A 19276-nucleotide genomic window follows, 5' to 3' on the forward strand; every position below is an offset into this window, starting at 1 on the left:
TTATGGCCAATGAGGCGCGTAGCACCGAGTCGGCGATAAGCCATGTACGACGAGATTGAGTGGAATAACTGTTTTCTATCCACGTTCACTGGATTTTCAGAAACGGAGCATTTTCACTTTTATTTTTTTTGCAAATTCTGTAAATAACTTTATACAAAATGTCTGACAAAATCATTTCCACTTGGAATGTAAACAAAACAGCGAAATGACAGTAGCAATTTGTGAAAAATGCGATAATTCTTGAAAAATAGATACGTTCTTACTGACAAATACTTTTATTCCATATTTTGTTGCTTTTTTTGGGGGGGGGTTTCAAGTAGTTTTTATTTCGTCCTCGGTTGGATGACCAACACGTGCCGCCATTTTGTTTTTCTCTACTCACAGTATATGAGCTGATATCATAGTAGTCTTGTAGCCAATCAGAGCACACGATTGCTCATATCCAGTGAGTGTGGGTAGAGTAAAGGCCAATTTATGCTGACAACACAGTCCTTGCAGATGGTGTCGCAGATGGCGTCTGCGTAGCCCCCCCCCCCCCCCCCCCCCCCCCTTCGCAGACGCTCTGCACGCACCTCCCAAAAATTGTGACCACCGCAGAAGCCTCGCAGACAAGAGGGCTCTGATTGGTCCACTCTACATCCGCTGTACACGCACTTCCGCTTCCCTACTTTCCCGGTTTGTTTTGTTTTCACGACCGCCATTTTTAAAAACATGAGCAAAGATGGAGCAGCACGAAGGGCGGTTGATCGAGGAAGTGAGGAAGTACGTACATCTATACGACTCCAGTTCTAGTCATTATAAGTAACCGGAGGATAAACACTCCACTAACCACACCCACCAACTACTCCTAGCGATTTCGCGACTTCGCGCCCCCTTGCGTTGTGGCGGTGAATAACATCGCGCACGCCTATTACTCCCCGCTCAACGATAAATTACAACTGTCTGCGAAAAGCTATCTGCGAAAGCCTTGTCGCAAGAGCATGCAGAGGCCCTAAGTTGGGATATAAAGGACGTAGAACACACGGAGACTGTAAGCTGTAGATGAGTAAATGCACTTTATTGATCTCTGGGGAAATTTTTCAGGGTATTTGACTGCTGTTTCAACTGAGCGATGTGCATTTCTAACTTGATAATTGTGTCCGAGAAAAGCTGAAACGATTCTGTTGGGACGCCTGAGCCGCAGCTTTAGTTTTTTTTTTTTTTTTTTTTTGGTAGAAAGTGCTGTCGTGCCGAGGTATAGAACAGCTTTAGACATTTATTTAATTCTTCCTTAGACATTTCAGTTCTGTAATCTTCAAACTTCTTTGAGCTTTTGAACCAGTCTTAAAAAAAAAAATCAACAAATTTTAATGCTTAAAGATGAAGCGTGGAAACAAACCGGCGAAATGACCGGAGCAATTTGTGAAAAATGCGATGATAATTGAAAAATAAAAAAAAAAGATATGTTCTTACCATCAAATACTTTTTTTTTTTAATTCCATTTTTTGCAGTTTTGTTTGAGTAGTTTTTATTTCATCCTTGGCTGGTTCAGCAACACGCTCTGCCATTTTGTTTTTACTCTACTCACCGTATATGAGCTGATATCCTAGTAGTAGAGTAACCAATCAGAGCGCACGATTGCGCATATCCAGTGAATGTGGGTAGAATAATAAAGGATAGCCTCACACACTCGCAGCTTCAACCCCTACCTGAAAATATAATACCCATAATGCAGTGCACTTGAATATTAACTCAACTTTCTAACACCAGTATACGCCAAAGTTTTTGTGGAACATGCACGGCTGGTAGGTCCGATTTATTTTAATATAATGGGCGATAAACATCACTGGATGTTCTGTAAGGATGAATAAAGTACTATATCTCAAGTCTAATACATAAATGTGGCAGATCACAGAATCCAGGGACATGTCGGCCCGGGGGCATTTTGAGATATTGACAGATTCAGAAAGTACAGTTTCTAAGCTTTCCAATGATGCCTTCCATATGGAGATCTGACAATATTTGAAGAATGTGTGGCCTTTTGAAAGTGCATACCTCTTAAAACAGAAAAGGGAGAAAATCGCCCTCAAAGTTTTCCATCTCAGCTACTCTGGCTGCAGGGCGGGCACATAATGCTGCTCATTTGCATGACATTAAGGAAAGCCCCACCCCCTACGAGCTAGCACGATACTACTTTCATGTAAACAAAGATCACCACGTCAATTTTCCTTCCATGCAAAGTATGCCCAACACAATTATGAAGTACAAAAATAAGTCCTAAAGTATACTTTAACGTTTTGTGGTTGAAAAATTACTCACACCGTAAGAAAGAAAAAGAGCACGATGATGACGCAACTAACACAACACTAGTTTCATGTAAAGCCTCGGTCACAACCGGCCGTACAGTACGCGCTCCTACGGCCGGTCTACACGCAAAAAACACACGAGAGCGCGTGTGTGATGTGCTGATTTTCGAGCCGCAGACCGGCCGCAGAGGTTCTTTGTCATGTCAAACAAACTCTACGGGCGCTTACATTTTTTTCAGGTTGCAAGTCAAACTTACGGCCAACGCGCGTCTTTCTCCATGAACAAAAAAAAACGCAGCGATTTGGGAAACGCCAAAAATCGCGCAGCCAAAAAATCGTACGTCCGGTTGTGACCTAGGCTTAACCAAACCACAACACTCTCCGTTACATGCAAAAATAACCACACAGCCTTAGATTAATAAACTTACCCCATCAGAAAGAGAAACGGCGCCTTGCACACACCAATGCCTCCGATGGAATATGTAGTCCTAGAACACTCAGAGTATCATCCGATCATTCAAGTATTCCATTCAATCTGGAAAACGAGGTTGCGGTTTTTTTGGCTAGAAATGGTGATCTCCGATGTAAATACCGAGTGTCTGTTTGCTTCGCGGTGTTTCAGCTCCTCTGCGCTCTGTTTAGTAACTCATTCCATAGTGAAATCACACGCCTGTATGCAGCTAAGTAGCCATGCGCTCAGCTCGTATCATACAGCTGATTCGCGGAAAAAAACAAAAGACTTAAATCATCATGTGAATGGCCCATATGGTAATTTACCCACACCCCCAGCAGGCTACAGTCCTGACAAAAACGAGACAATTTGCAACAAAAAATGTATGCTTTTCCAACAAAACAATCTATTATCTGAAATACTGATTGCATTCTTCAAGATCTCAACTTGCACATGAAGGAAAAAAACAATCACAAATTTCGAAAAAAAAATGCTTCTTTTGCGATTATCTCGGATTCGTTTCGGCCGACATGCGTCCCTGGATTCGGTGAGGGGTCACAAATGTGAGCGTAGAGGCAGGAAAGAACTGAGAAGGCTTGCTTTGAGGTGAGATTTAATCCCTCTTCCTTCCAATACCAAGCCAGTGACCTCACCCAGGCCATGACACTGCTTCCATATGTGCACTACAGACAAGCGCATGCAGTAAAACACAACACATGCTGGTTAGACTCTGATTTCCTGTCTAGAAGAGAGTGTAGAGTCCTGTGGAAGAGTGTATGAGCAAAAGATTTAGCTCCATCGACACCCCCAGTCATAATGTTCCGAGCGAGGTGCTGGGAGAAGAAGAGGAACACAGTGTTCTTCTGAGTGACGTTTACTCGGCATTCGTTCAGCCTGACATGGCTGGAAGCCCTGGATGGGGTTCAGTGAGCGGAGCTTTGTCTGACAGGAGGGGCGTCCCGAAAAGAAACATGATTTTCCACTTCTAATCACAATCATCCTGGGCTTCATTAGAACCCCACAGCCAGGCTTTCATCTGCATGCTGTGCTTCCACTGCACACTGTTTTAACCACGTCGGTTTCAGAAGTAGGCCGTAATCAGGACTTAAGGTCACTGTCGAGATGCGGTCCAAATTGATGCTCTGTCGAAATCGAGAGGCGGTCGAACGCACAGAGGTGGGAGACGGACGTCTCGGTCGAAAGACTTGTTGACGCATGGATTTGTTGATAGGGGAGTAATAGTTGGAAATAGTCTTGGAAGAAGTCATGATGGTAATTTCACAAAAATGAAACGGACCACAGTTATTCGGTATGTAATGATGTACAGTGCTGAGCGTAAATGAGTGCACCCCCTTGGAAAAACAACAATTTAAACAATCTCTCAATGAACACCAACAATTTCCAAAATGTTGACAAGACAAAGTTTAATATAACATCTGTTTAACTTATAACAGGAAAGTAAGGTTAATAATATAACTTAGATTACACATTTTCCAGTTTTACTCAAATTAGGGTGGTGCAAAAATAAGTGCACCCCACAACAAAAACTACTACATCTAGTACTTTGTATGGCCTCCATGATTTTTAATGACAGCACCAAGTCTTCTAGGCATGGAATGAACAAGTTGGCGACATTTTGCAACATCAATCTTTTTCCATTCTTCAACAATGACCTCTTTTAGTGACTGGATGCTGGATGGAGAGTGATGCTCAACTTGTCTCTTCAGAATTCCCCATAGGTGTTCGATTGGGTTCAGATCAACTTGGCCACTGAATCACTTTCACCCTGTTCTTCTTCAGAAATCCAACAGCGGCCTTAGATGTGTGTTTAGTCATGTTGGAAAAGTGCACGACGACCAAGGGCACGGAGTGATGGTAGCAGCTTCTCTTTCAGTATAGAGCAATACATCTGTGAATTCATGACGCCATCAGTGAAATGCAGCTCCCCGACACCAGCAGCACTCATGCAGCCCCACATAAGGACACTGCCACCACCATGTTTCACTGTAGGCACCATGCATTTTTCTTTGCATTCCTCACCTTTGCGACGCCATACAGTTTTGAAGCCATCAGTTCCAAAAACATTTATCTTGGTCTCATCACTCCAGAGTATAGAGTCCCAGTAGTCTTCATCTTTGTCAGCATGGGCCCTGGCAAACTCTAGGCGGGCTTTTTTGTGCCTGGGCTTTAGGAGAGGCTTCTTTCGTGGACGGCATCCATGCATGCCATTCCTCTGCAGCGTACGCCGTATTGTGTGACGGGAAATAGTCACCCCAGTTTGGCTTTCTACTTCTTTAGATAACTGCAGTGAACTCGCATGCCGATTTTCTTCAACCCTTCTCATCAGAAGACGCTCCTGTCGAGGTGTTAACTTCTGTGGACGACCTGGACGTCTCTGTGAGATGGTTGCAGTTCCATCTTTCTTAAATGTAAATGTAAAACTAACGCGCGAGCGAGCGACTGTGACAATTTGTAAGCAAGCATGGCTGCCACGTCGCGTGGGAAGGACTTTGATATCACACATATTCCATTCAGCTACTCATCTTCGACTCGTTCAGTGTCATGCTAGCTGAATGGAATATATTTGATAGACTACTCAACGCCAGCCAATATTATTTAAATAGCAGAAATGCACGTGACTTCACCCTAGGTGGAAGTAGCACAGCTGTAATGCTACAAAAACAGATCTAAAACGGGAAAGAGCTGTTGTGCGATTGATTGACTGTACAAATAGATTTAACAAGAAATCAGAGCTCTGTTTTTCAGACTGCTGAAAGCTGAAAAATGGAGGGAGTGCAAATCTCATTAAAAGTTTTTAAGAAAAGTCCTATTTGTTAACATTTTTAATTTTGAATAAAATGAACATTTTAGTTCATAGGCTATTATGTTTTACTCCAACCTTTACAAATATGGGTAAATAATTGCTGTAGGTTATTAAGAAAATGAAACAAAGGGTTTTTAGTTAGGAATGGAAAAATGAACGTTACATTTTCTTGGTAATGAAATTTTCTTTAAATTTAAAAAAAAAAAGTGTGCAATATTATAAAAAATAAACAAATTATTAAAAAGTATAATAAATAAAATAGTGGGAAAATCGAATTGTGAATCATTGAAATGAAGCATTTGTGCTATCTCATTTTCTTCTCTTTTCTTTATCTACCGGTATCAGCAGTCTGTAAAAAGACAGCTCTGATGTCATGTTAAATCTGTTCACACCAGCTCTTTCACATTTTAGATTTTTTTTTTTTTTTTAAATCCATCGCCCAAATGGGCAGGGGATTTAGAAACGGGTTCTGACCGTCCATCTGGTCACGTTTTCGTTTCCAAGCCATATCTTTAAAACCACTGAAGCTATCTTCATGAAACTTTTGTATACATATCAAGCAACATGTGGTCTGGTGCCTTTTGCTATTTTGGATTTTTGAAAAAAAAAAAAGTGTTTTTCAAATTTTTACATAAATAGATTTTGACTTGGTTTCTCAGAGCAATGTTTCGTTTCCGGAGTGTATATCCAAAACTGTTCATGATACGGATTTGAAACCTGGTGTACATGTTAACAAGGTGATGTAGATGTGCCTTTTCATACGAAGAAATCTGAGAAATTTTAATTTTTCATGTTTCCATGGAAACACTTTCAGACTTGGTGTCTCAGGTTAGTCTTAGGGGGTAGGTTTTGTTTCCGGAGCAGAACTTGAAAACTGAGTGGTATGGTCTTGAAAGTTGGTGTATGTGTTGATTAAGTAATGTACATGTCCCTTTTGATACTAAGAAATGTGAGAGATTTAAATTTTTAGCTTGCCTGGACCAAAGGTGCAGTGGGTTTATGCCATGGGCTGCTGAGGTCAGTGTAAAGAGGTAGGGTTGGTTTCCTGCAGCACAACTTGACAAATAATATCTTGAAACTTGGTATATAGTTGGTACAGTATATACACTACCGTTCAAAAGTTTGGGGTCACTTTGAAAGTTCCTTATTTTTGAAAGAAAAGCACTGTTTTCAATGAAGCTCACTTTAAACTAATCAGAAATGCACTCTATACATTGCTAATGTGGTAAATGACTATTCTAGCTGCAAATGTGTGGTTTTTGGTGCAATATCTCCATAGGTGTATAGAGGCCCATTTCCAGCAACTCTCACTCCAGTGTTCTAATGGTACAATGTGTTTGCTCATTGCCTCAGAAGGCTAATGGATGATTAGAAAACCCTTGTACAATCATGTTAGCACAGCTGAAAACAGTTGAGCTCTTTAGAGAAGCTATAAAACTGACCTTCCTTTGAGCAGATTGAGTTTCTGGAGCATCACATTTGTGGGGTCGATTAAATGCTCAAAATGGCCAGAAAAATGTCTCGACTATATTTTCTATTCATTTTACAACTTATGGTGGGAAATAAAAGTGTGACTTTTCATGGAAAACACAAAATATTGTCTGGGTGACCCCAAACTTTTGAACGGTAGTGTAGGGCGGGGGATATAGAGGACTCTGGGTTTTTTTTTTTTGTGCATTTTCTCCCGCCCTCTGCGGTTTTCTCCACTAGGAAAAGCAAAGCTTGCGCAGCCTGATGATAATCACTATTCACTTTTTTCATCGATTCAAATGGTCATAAATATATGTATCGTGATTTATCATTGTACAATATCGTTATATGCCTAATAATAAATTTTTGTTGCATGTTAAGTAGTCAGTACTCTCAAATGTGTTTCCCCCATAGCCTTGACTGAAAGAAAACATACTTAGTAATAATGACTTTAGGAATTTTATTTCTGCCATACTTCCAGGTGTTGCACATGTTTGTCCAGGGAATCCATCCCCCCCCCCTCCTGTTTTTCCAAGAAGAATATACCCAGTTGCGTGTATTTATAAAGTTAACTTATAATTGAAAACTGAAGCGAAGCTAGCTACAGCATGGGCGTCCCGACAGACCTGAAGAACGGCCTCGGGAGGAATCGCTGAGCCAAACTGATGCCCCAAATCCTCGTGAACAAGCGAGCAATCTGGCTGGGGTGGGTTTCCCAAACGCGTTTTAACGCTAAGAGCGTTTTAACTAGGAGAGAGTGTGTTCATTGTGATGCTCGCTCTACCATTTAACGATCTTTGTGCTACGATGCTTTTGGGAAAGTCGAGTAAGACGTAGTATGATGATGATGATTGGTCATGTGACTGTGCCAGGTTATTCCTGCCAAAAAAGCTGTTGTGGAAAATGGTTCTGTGTTAGAACTTGTGTACACAACAATCCTTCTCAGGGTGGAAAAGCTTTATGCAGGATGGTTAAGAGTTCGGGTTTGTACAATGGAGACGTCACACGTTTTTGAGCATGGCTATAGGACGAGTGTTTATCTTTGGATCTCATTCATGATTTTCATTTCTCCTCTCTCTCTCTCTCAGTGCGTCTGCTGTCCTGTTGAAGAGCACCATCAGCGGGAGGGAGTGAGGAACGAGGAGGAGCACAAGTAAGTGAAGAATATGGCTCGGGCTGATTAGGAAGGTTATTCTGAGCTACCCTAAGTCAATAAAGATGGATTTCTGTTTGTTGGAGAGAAAAGAAGGATGGTAAAGACAGCCAGCGAGGTAATTTACTCCCAGGATTCCCTTAAATGGCAGTCTTTATTTTCCAAGCACTCACTGCTTTTTTGCTTTTCATTAAGTGCTCAGTTGGCTGCCACAGCTTGTGTTGTCTGTACACACACGCACACGCACAGGATTGGTGGAATGCTTTTGTTTCCTCCACGTCAGTGAAATATGAACCGTGCCTCTTGGTTTAAAAACTGCATTTTTTTTTTTCTTGCACAAACGTACAATCATTCTGTGTCTCTTACCCTTCTTGCCCTCCCTTCATTATCCTTGCGCTGTGTTTACGTTGGTGTGCTGCCGCTTCCTCATCAGTTTTCATAAAGCTGTGGAGCTGAGCTGTTAAGGAAATGATGATTGAAAGGCAGATTAAAAAACAGCCAGTCTTCCAGTGACTGATCTAATTTGGCTCTGCAATCAAGACTCCCACTTTCTGATTTCGATTTCAGAGGTAGCAGAAGTCGAAGGCGGCGTGACATTTACAGCATTTCTCCGTTCTCCCATTTCAGAGCTGACCGAATGAGATGATGATGATGGTGCAGTGATATTATTTTGCAGCATCAAACTGGTGTTCGAACGCTTGCATTGGCTGCGTCATGTAGCTCGTGTCAATCACAGTGTGTGGGGTATGTTGGGAAGGAGTACTCTCGTCCACCTTTGCGGGTGATGTGAATAGCAGATGTACATTTCCCAGCTGATCTCCACTCTGGGGTTTATTAAAGTGGTAAGGGCAGAGCACTCTAAAATACGCTCCACATAAGGAAAGACACTTCATACTGCCCTGGAGTGTGTCATGAGAATATCAGGGTCAACATTCTCTCTCTCTCTCTCTCTCTCTGCCTGCCTGCCTGCCTGCCTGCCTGTCTCTCTCTGTCTGCCTGTCTCTTTTTTGTCTGCCTCTCTCTGTGTCTGTCTTCCTGTCTCTCTCTCTGTGTGTGTCTGCCTGTCTCTGTCTCTGTGTCTGTCTGCCTGTCTCTCTCTCTGTGTGTCTGCCTGTCTCTTTCTCCCTCCCTCCCTCCATGTCTGCCTCTCTCTGTCGGTCGGTCTCCATGTCTGTCTGCCTGTCTCTCTCTGTTTCTCTCTGTTTTTCTCTGTTTCTCTCTCTCCCTCCCTCCGTGTCTGCCTCTGTCTGCCTCTCTCTCTGTCTGTTTCTCTCTCTCCATTTGTCTGTTTCTCTGTGTGTCTGTCTGTCTCTCTCTCTGTTTGTGTCTGTCTGTCTGTCTCTCTCCTTGTGTGTGTCTGCCTGCCTCTCGCGCTCTCTCTCTCTCTCTCCCCCCCCCCCCCCGTCTGCCTCTCTCTGTCTGTCTCTCTCATGTGTCTGTCTGCCTGTCTCTGTGTCTGCACCTCTCTTTCTTTTTGTCTGCCTGTCTGTCTGCCTCTGTGTGTGTGTGTGTGTGTGTCTCTCTCTCTCTCTCTCTCTCTCTCTCTCTCTCTCTCCATTTGTCGGTTTCTCTGTTTGTGTCTGTCTGTCTCTCTCCCTGTTTGTGTCTGTCTCTCCTTGCGTGTCTGCCTGCCTGTCTGTTTCTTTCTCTCTCTCTCCATTTGTCTGTTTCTCTGTTTGTGTCTGTCTGTCTCTCTCTCCGTTTGTGTCTGTGTGTCTCTCTTTCTCCTTGTGTCTGCCTGCCTCTCTCTCTCTCTGCGCGCACGCCTGTCTGTCTCTCCCTGTTTGTCTGTGTGTCTGTGTCTCTCTCTTTCTCTCCATGTGTCTGCCTCTCTCTGTGCGCGCGCCTGTCTGTCTCTCCCTGTTTGTGTCTGTGTGTCTGTGTCTCTCTCTCTCCATGTGTCTGCCTCTCTCTGTGCGCGTGCCTGTCTGTCTCTCCCTGTTTGTGTCTGTGTGTGTTTGTCTCTCTCTCTCTCTGTCTGCTTGTCTCTCTCTCCCTGTGTCTGCCTGCCTCTCTCTCTCTCTCTCTCTCTCTCTCTCTCTGTGTGCATCTGTCTGTCTCTCTCTTTTTCATATGCAGAGAGAGAATGGACTGCTGCAGGTATACAGTATAATTCTCTACTTAATAATAATCATAATACAAATGCAGTGGTGTTGTAGAGTAATTTAAAAAAATGTCGTTGGATATAAATGTCAAACTAAGCAAATAATGGGTAAATTAAAGAAAATTGCAGCAACAAAAACAAGAATCTAAATTATATTTAAAAATGTGTAAAAATTCAAATAATGTAAAAGTAACGAGGCAGTAAAAGTAAGGTAAATACTGGGGGGGGTTTCCCTTTTTTTATTTTAATAAATCAGTCATAGATGGAGTCGGGTGAATGTTTAATGAGAACGTGCCTCGATCTCTGGTGCATAAAATAATCATAAAAAGCTGTTTCATCCTTCTTTTTAGGTTTTATACTGTGTGCTGAATGTGGAGAAGACGAGCACTGTATAAAATATATTATCTCTATTATATTGTATTGTTTGCTCTCCAAATCCTTCATGACTTCATGAGAACTCTGTAAATTCACTTAAAATGGACGCACATCGTCAGCAAAAGCAAATCACAAGCACGAGTTCGACAAGGACCGCGTCGCTGTAGGAGACATTCTGAAAATATAGCGAGGAATACTTAAAACATGGATGTACAGCGCTGAGCGTAAATGAGTGCACCCCCTTTGAAAAGTAACCATTTTAAACAATATCTCAATGAACACCAACAATTTCCAAAATGTTGACAAGACAAAGTTTAATATAACATCTGTTTAACTTATACCGTGAAAGTAAGGTTAATAATATAACTTAGATTACACATTTTTCAGTTTTACTCAAATTAGGGTGGTGCAAAAATGAGTACACCCCACAACAAAAACTACTACATCTAGTACTTTGTATGGCCTCCATGATTTTTAATGACAGCACCAAGTCTTCTAGGCATGGAATGAACAAGTTGGCGACATTTTGCAACATCAATCTTTTTCCATTCTTCAACAACGACCTCTTTTAGTGACTGGATGCTGGATGGAGAGTGATGCTCAACTTGTCTTCAGAATTCCCCAAAGAAAATAATTTCTTTACACCACAAAGGTGAAGGCTACAAGAAGATCAGCAAAGCTTTACTTATCAGTCAGAATACTGTAGCAAAAGTGGTACAAAAATTTAAGAAAGATGGAACTGCAACCATCTCACAGAGACGTCCAGGTCGTCCACGGAAGTTAACACCTCGACAGGAGCGTCTTCTGATGAGAAGGGTTGAAGAAAATCGGCATGCGAGTTCACTGCAGTTATCTAAAGAAGTAGAAAGCCAAACTGGGGTGACTATTTCCCGTCACACAATACGGCGTACACTGCAGAGGAATGGCATGCGTGGATGCCGTCCACGAAAGAAGCCTCTCCTAAAGCCCAGGCACAAAAAAGCCCGCCTAGAGTTTGCCAGGGCCCATGCTGACAAAGATGAAGACTACTGGGACTCTATACTCTGGAGTGATGAGACCAAGATAAATGTTTTTGGAACTGATGGCTTCAAAACTGTATGGCGTCGCAAAGGTGAGAAATGCAAAGAAAAATGCATGGTGCCTACAGTGAAACATGGTGGTGGCAGTGTCCTTATGTGGGGCTGCATGAGTGCTGCTGGTGTCGGGGAGCTGCATTTCATTGATGGCATCATGAATTCACAGATGTATTGCTCTATACTGAAAGAGAAGATGCTACCATCACTCCGTGCCCTTGGTCGTCGTGCACTTTTCCAACATGATAATGATCCTAAACACACATCTAAGGCCGCTGTTGGATTTCTGAAGAAGAACAGGGTGAAAGTGATTCAGTGGCCAAGTTGATCTGAACCCAATCGAACACCTATGGGGAATTCTGAAGAGACAAGTTGAGCATCACTCTCCATCCAGCATCCAGTCACTAAAAGAGGTCGTTGTTGAAGAATGGAAAAAGATTGATGTTACAAAATGTCGCCAACTTGTTCATTCCATGCCTAGAAGACTTGGTGCTGTCATTAAAAATCATGGAGGCCATACAAAGTACTAGATGTAGTAGTTTTTGTTGTGGGGTGCACTTATTTTTGCACCACCCTAATTTGAGTAAAACTGGAAAATGTGTAATCTAAGTTATATTATTAACCTTACTTTTTCCTGTTATAAGTTAAACAGATGTTATATTAAACTTTGTCTTGTCAACATTTTGGAAATTGTTGGTGTTCACTGAGAGATTAAGATGTTGTTTTTCAAAGGGGGTGCACTCATTTACGCTCAGTGCTGTATGTGCAGGAGAGCAACAAGACCAAACCATTTCCCATGTGTGTGAGTGAAGCAGCTTTGTAACCAAAAAAAAAAGAACAAAACATGAAAAGCTGGCCTTAAAACCCAAACAGGACAAGGTCGTATCGATTAAAATGGCAATGAAAGCTGTAACTCCTTTCAAAAAGCGACATTCACTTGATGCGAGGCTGCTTAACATCTCAGGGGTGTGAGAGATTCATGAAGGTGATGTTCAGTAAAAAAAAATGAAGCAGGGAAGCAGCACTGTCATGGCTTTGCAGTCACATCGTGTAGCTACATACTGAAGGAAACAAAGATCAGGTATCGATATCTTGAATATGAGCAAAATCAAATGGAGCGGCGGCTACAATTATCGGCACCTTTTTAGATTTACCAATAAAAACAATTTTACAAAGGTGAGTTTCAGTTACAGCAGTTATCATTGGTTAATTAATTAACCAGAAGCCCCGCCTCACCCTTTGATCTTGTCATTTGATGACCAGTTGTTACCGGAGATGGAATTTTTTTTTTTTTTTTATCACGCTGAGCAATTTGAGAAAAACGTGGACGTTATCATCGCAGGTAAGCATGGTGGAAAGATCGTAGACATGTTTTTACTGATCAAATTCATCGATATTTCATGATCTCCTCGTCGAGACCTACTTTGTTTCTGACTCTTTCATTTGACAGCTGACATTTTGTATCTAAACGCGTTTGAGAATCACGTGAGGTGTCGATAACAGTGATCACTTTCACCGGTGTCCACCATTATCGACTCGCTGTGGAATTCAGTGACGTTTACAACTGTTATGGGTCGATCTTTGTGTAACGTTATTGAAGTAGATGAAGTACTTTAAAAAAAAAAAAATTAAAGTGCTGTGATTTTTATAATTTTTTTTTTCTGATCCATAACAGAATGGAATGTTTATAGAGTATTTGGAATCTGATTACAATAAATAGAATTAGACCAGAATTAAATTCCTCGCATATAAAAAATTACATGCTTGAAATATTGGTTTTTCTATTCTATTCAGAATTTTTTTTTTATACAGTTTGTTGTAAATATCGATCACATATTACAATATCAGTAGACATTTTATATTTTGGTTTGAGGAATGGCATGCGACCTTTGACCTGGATTTTCATGTGGTTACGATGTCAATTGCCTGTAGACGTTTATTGGTAAACTAAACAACAATGATGAACAAAATGTAATCTACGAAAATACTTAAAGCTCAGAGGCAACGGTTTTAATTTTATGCGCATTTTAAACTTTATATGTTAAAAAAAAAAACCTCTATAATTTTCTTCTGGTCCCAAGAAGTATTGTTAATAAGTAATAATTAAAATAGCGCGGATCGTGGCAATTTTCTGTCGGCTGTTTTCTTGACCACTCGACGCGTGATGTCATTTAAGCCAAACAAACCGCTTGAGTTGAGTCCACTTCCGTTTACTTACATTTGCCGTTTGGCTTGAGTGCAGATGTGCGTTCACGAATTTCCAAAGAAAAACCCCCGTGCCTTATTGTGCAGTGAACTGTAACAACGGGACCGGTTCAGGAAGAAGTTGTAACCTTTTTCTGAGAGAGGAGAAGAGGCAGAGAGAGTGGATTGGCTTTTTCCGGAAGAGGAGACGAGGCGGAGAGAGTGGATTGTGTGCGTGAAGCCAGAGGGTTTTTTTTTTCCGGAAGAGGAGATGAAGCAGAGAGAGTGGATTGTGCGCGTGAAGCCAGAGGGTTGTTTTTTTCCGGAAGAGGAGATGAAGCAGAGAGAGTGGATTGTGCGCGTGAAGCCAGAGGGTTGTTTTTTTCCGGAAGAGGAGATGAAGCAGAGAGAGTGGATTGTGCGCGTGAAGCCAGAGGGTTGTTTTTTTCCGGAAGAGGAGATGAAGCAGAGAGGGTGGATTGTGCGCATGAAACAAAATCAAGCAGTCAAAGAAGAAACGGAGCAGCAATGCTCAAGCAAAAAGGAGAAGATTGGAGGTAAACATTTTTACCTTTGCTTGCAATTGACAAGTCAAGAATCCTGAGGGATTCTGTACAATCATTGTGGAAATGAGACAAAGGGATATTTCCTTGCTTAGAGTCGGCTATAAATAGTATAATGCCGCGGATGGCAGGCTAATGTGGCCTACTGGCGCACTGTCCAGTAATCGTTACCTGTATCCACCAGGGAGGGCGGTTTAATTATTCTTCAAAAGGGCTCTTATTTAGTATTATGACGAAAGTAGGAATTTATCATAAGTACCAGGATAAATTGTTTAGGCGCGAGTCTTGTTGAGGTCCGGGGTCACCGTGATCAGAGTCGGCCGAGTCGCTGTCCGATTCCGAGGCCGCACGGTCAAACCAGTGAGCCACATTCACCGATTGCTTTGCAATGGCCATAGGTTCATACATGTATTGTTTCACCTCTCTATATTCAATTTGGAGAGTTCCTACTTCAAAATCGCTATGGCTTTCAGACATTTTACACAACCTCTCACGACCAAAGTCCGTACACGTGTGCTCGGGTCGCAAGTAAACACAGAGCTGCTCCCAGTCTGTTTGCCTTGAATGACGTCACGACGACGGTCCCCTGGCGGTGAAAGTGCGCATAAGCGAGATGCAAACAAACCTTTTGGAAATTGGGCAAACCGGTATATTTTAACCGCTTTATTCAATTTTAGGGTGCAAATTAGACACCAGGAAGATTGAATTTGCTTTTGGGGTCGTTCTTCTAGACAATAAAGTTGATATTCTACGTTTCACCTCCGACCCTTGCCTATGACCTTTAAAGTGGAACAGAAAGATTTTCTGACGCGTTAAACATTGTTCATTTGTTTACAAACATTAGAATTAATTCCTCGTTTACGTAAGCACCGACATCGAAATCTCATCTCATTATCTCTAGCCGCTTTATCCTTCTACAGGGTCGCAGGCAAGCTGGAGCCTATCCCAGCTGACTACGGGCGAAAGGCGGGGTACACCCTGGACAAGTCGCCAGGTCATCACAGGGCTGACACATAGACACAGACAACCATTCACACTCACATTCACACCTACGCTCAATTTAGAGTCACCAGTTAACCTAACCTGCATGTCTTTGGACTGCGGGGGAAACCGGAGCACCCGGAGGAAACCCACGCGGACACGGGGAGAACATGCAAACTCCACACAGAAAGGCCCTCGCCGGCCACGGGGCTCGAACCCAGACCTTCTTGCTGTGAGGCGACAGCGCTAACCACTACACCACCGTGCCGCCCCCGACATCGAAATATTTATATAAAATATATTTTGTACTAAATATAAGTCTGTGTAAAACAAATTTTAAATAAAAATGGTTTTGTTAACTTATCACATACAGATTTTTTTTGTAAATAATCATCTGGGTGTCTAATTGTGGAACGGTGTCTAACTCTGGACAAAGGTGTCAATACTTATGGAACAGTGTCATGTGATCTGGTACGCCAGGTAATCTGGAATCAACTCCTTTTTTCCAGTGGAAGTTTGAGTAATTATTCATGCAGTCTTTTCTACTTTTGCAACAACCAAAAATATTGAGGTATTGATAATTGTAGCCACCGCTCTAATTTTTCTTAGTAGATATTCTCATTCCATTCGCAGGTAATCTGTTTATTCCAAGAAAGGAGCAAAATGATCTGTCAATAATTCAATAGTAAATACGTCGAGAAATTGGCTTAATAGTCTTATATTTCTTACAAACTGGCCAAAAAAGTTATCACTTGGATTTAAATTAACACACTTTTTTTAAATTTTTATTTTAATGTTTCAGCTGCAACAATTCTTTTAACTCTAACTGATGCAGTGAGTAGCTTCTCATTTCTTAAATAATGTCGGAAGACGCATCTCATGGTCATGGAAAAGATGTTGCTGTGTTTCAGGTGGTCAGATATTGGCCTGGAACAAGCAAAGAAAATTCAGCAGATTGCTGAAATGACTGGGATTGGGTTGAGTGTCCAAGTCATTATTAAAACCTGGGTCGAGTGTGATGAGAGAAAAAATTGACAGTAGAAGTCACGGCTGTGTTTAATAGTGAAATTCGGAGCATTTCCACACTCTCAATGTGATTAACTCTCAGAATTGGGACTAAACAGCTGTGTGGCTGCAAGAAAACCACTTGTTATTGAGGATAATCAGGAGAAACGGCTTCAATTTGTTCTGGAGCATAAAGATTAGACTCTGGGGCAATGGACAAAGGCCATGTGGTTTTATAAGTCCAGATTGATGCTGTTCCTGAGTGATGGGTGTGTCAGGGTGAGAAGGGAAGCTCATGAAGCGATGCATCCATCCTGCATAGTGTCCACTGTACAAGCCTCTGGAGGCAGTGCGATGATCTGAGGTTGCTTCAGTTGGTCAGGTCGAGGCTCAGCAACGTTATGGGGCAATAAAATGAAGTCAGCTGACGGCCTGAATGACCAGGTTATCACCACATCAATGTTTTTTTTTTTTTTTTTTCTTCCTTAATGGCACGGGCATAAAAGTAGGGCTCAGGTTGTGAAAGAATGGTTCAGGAAGCATGAGGAATCATTTTCACACATGACCTGGCCACCACAGAGTCCTGACCTGAAAGTGCATATTCTGGACCAGTTTCGTGTTTTTTTTATATGAAAGTATGTCCCTTTACACACTCATCCAGAAGGGTAATTTTGCACAAGGCCATCTGTCTACAGCAGAAAAAAATAAAATAACAAAACACGTCTGGGAAAAATCCCAAGGGAGTCTGGAGCCAGATTCGTGACGTCACCTGCGGAAGCGCCAGCAGGCTGCGCGAGCTTTGCACGGTTTCAGTGCACAGCCTGTGTAGACCAAGCGCTCCCATTTCTCTCTCATTGTCCGGTCTTTTGGGAAACGATGAGTACTAATCCCATCAAGATTGGTGTTGCTACACCCTCCTACGATACATCTGTTAACCATTTTAATAATTACGCGATGACGTTGAAGAAATTTGCAGAAAACCACCAGGTCGTTTTCTCATAAACAAACCAGCGCTGGCGTAGGATTCAGAAGGAGGCGTCCCGCACGTGACGTCACGAAAATCAACGTTTGCCAGGAAATCCAAACGCCAAGTTTTTTCAGAGGCGGACCAATTCGCCTCAAATGGCTTGATTTCAACTGAATTTTTCTGGTATTGCGCAAGGGAAAAAAAAAAATGCAGAGAATGCAGAATGTTACAGATATTTGACCAAAGTTTAATATAAAATAGGAGAATGACCTTGATCTTGCGCCTGAATTTACCCGCGATATGCACTTTAACACCATTGAGAATCTTTGGGATGCTGGAGAAGATTTCCAGAGTGGTTCGACTCATCAATACGCGATCTCGCTGGAAAATTACTGCAACTCTGGACTGAAATAAATGTCGTGTTACATAAGGTTGTTGAAACAATGCTAAGATGAATGTGTGCTGTAATCAAAGCTAAAAGTGGTACAATGAAATATTTGTGTGTGTGGTGTGTCTCATAACGAGGGATATTGCATAACTTGTCAAGATATCATCACTAAGAGATCTCTTTTTCTCCCCCTCCCCCTCTTTTTTTTTTTTTTTTTAAAACGTGCGTGTGACATGCAGATGTTCGGCCTCTTGCGTAAAGGAACTTGAGGTGTGATTTCAGTTAACTGAAGCTTTTGTTCCTGTTGTCTACTGGATCCCAGTTCCTTTTCAGGGAGGATGTAGACAGGTTCATCTGCGGTCTGAACAAGCACATAGGTTTAGTGGTTTGGGAAGCACCTCAAGGTTGCGCAAGTGCTTCGTCTGGTAGGTCTATCCAGAATGGATGACGACTGTTGGGTTTAATGAAGTGGTGGTGGTGGGAAGGAGGGAAAACCAGGAATGCAGCAGCATTCAACACTTCTACAGCTCTAAAGAAGCTCATTTGAATAATGTCCTGCTGTTTCTGGAGTGTGTGGCACCCCGGAGGCAAGTAATGATCAATTTACATGAAATTAAACCCACTGCTTAGGAGACTGCCTCGCCCTTGCTCCCTGGACACACACACACACGCGCATGCAATATGCATGTAGGTGTAATAGCTTTGTGTTCCACCGTGTCCTTCAAGTTGAGAACGGTGTTCTGCTGTCTATAATTCATGCCGCTGAGCTGTAGAATCCGATCAGGCCGAGCAAAAACCGTCAACTCGGAAATATCGGGTCATTTCGCTTGTCCACTCGACCCAAAATTTACAGCATGCAGAGAGACGCAAAAGAGGAAGTGCTTTGCTTAGGACGGCCTCAATGCTTCAAATCTAATTGCAAAGCCTGTGGGAGAGCCAGAAGAAATGGCCAACGTCAGAAAAGACACATGTCCCACTCTTTTCAGTGCTCTGTGGGAGGTGAGGGATGTGCGTGCTCGCTCAGCCATAATGGCTGCCTCGCTGCTGTAATTTGCTCCCTGGTCTAATACGGCGTCATGTGTTGCACATCCTTATCGAGATGATTTACTGGTCCTGTTTCCTGGGGGTGGGTGGGGGGGAGATCATCGTCGTCTCCAGTGGTCTGAAAGGTTTTCGTTTTGAGACCAGAGGAACCCAAATACATCCGTACAACATCCTATATCTGGAAGCAGGGAAGATTATGCGGGTGACGGGACGCTGCGAGAGGGATAATGGAAGCTAAAATGAAGGCGAATGAAACAGCAGTGTTGCGGTTGGCCTCGGTAGGGGATGGATCACGATTGCAAGAATTGCTGTCTCTCTTATAATTAGATGACGTGTAACCGGATGCCATGATCAGGGTTTACAGTGATGAACAAGAAAATAATTTGGCGCACACTTCAACTTTGGGAGG

The 19276-nt window shown here is 42.4% G+C and overlaps 1 protein-coding gene across 2 annotated transcripts in view; it reads left to right on the top strand.

Moving 5' to 3' along the window:
- Positions 1-19276, top strand: part of LOC132869632 (plexin-B2-like) — a 495410-nt gene that overhangs the window by 328118 nt on the left and 148016 nt on the right. For both annotated transcript variants that reach the window (XM_060902925.1, XM_060902923.1), the window contains exon 2: positions 8119-8183. The gene's annotated coding sequence lies outside the window, so the exon portion shown is untranslated. The remainder of the gene's footprint in view (positions 1-8118; positions 8184-19276) is intronic.

Source organism: Neoarius graeffei, chromosome 21, assembly GCF_027579695.1.
Source record: "Neoarius graeffei isolate fNeoGra1 chromosome 21, fNeoGra1.pri, whole genome shotgun sequence".
Taxonomy (NCBI): domain Eukaryota; kingdom Metazoa; phylum Chordata; class Actinopteri; order Siluriformes; family Ariidae; genus Neoarius; species Neoarius graeffei.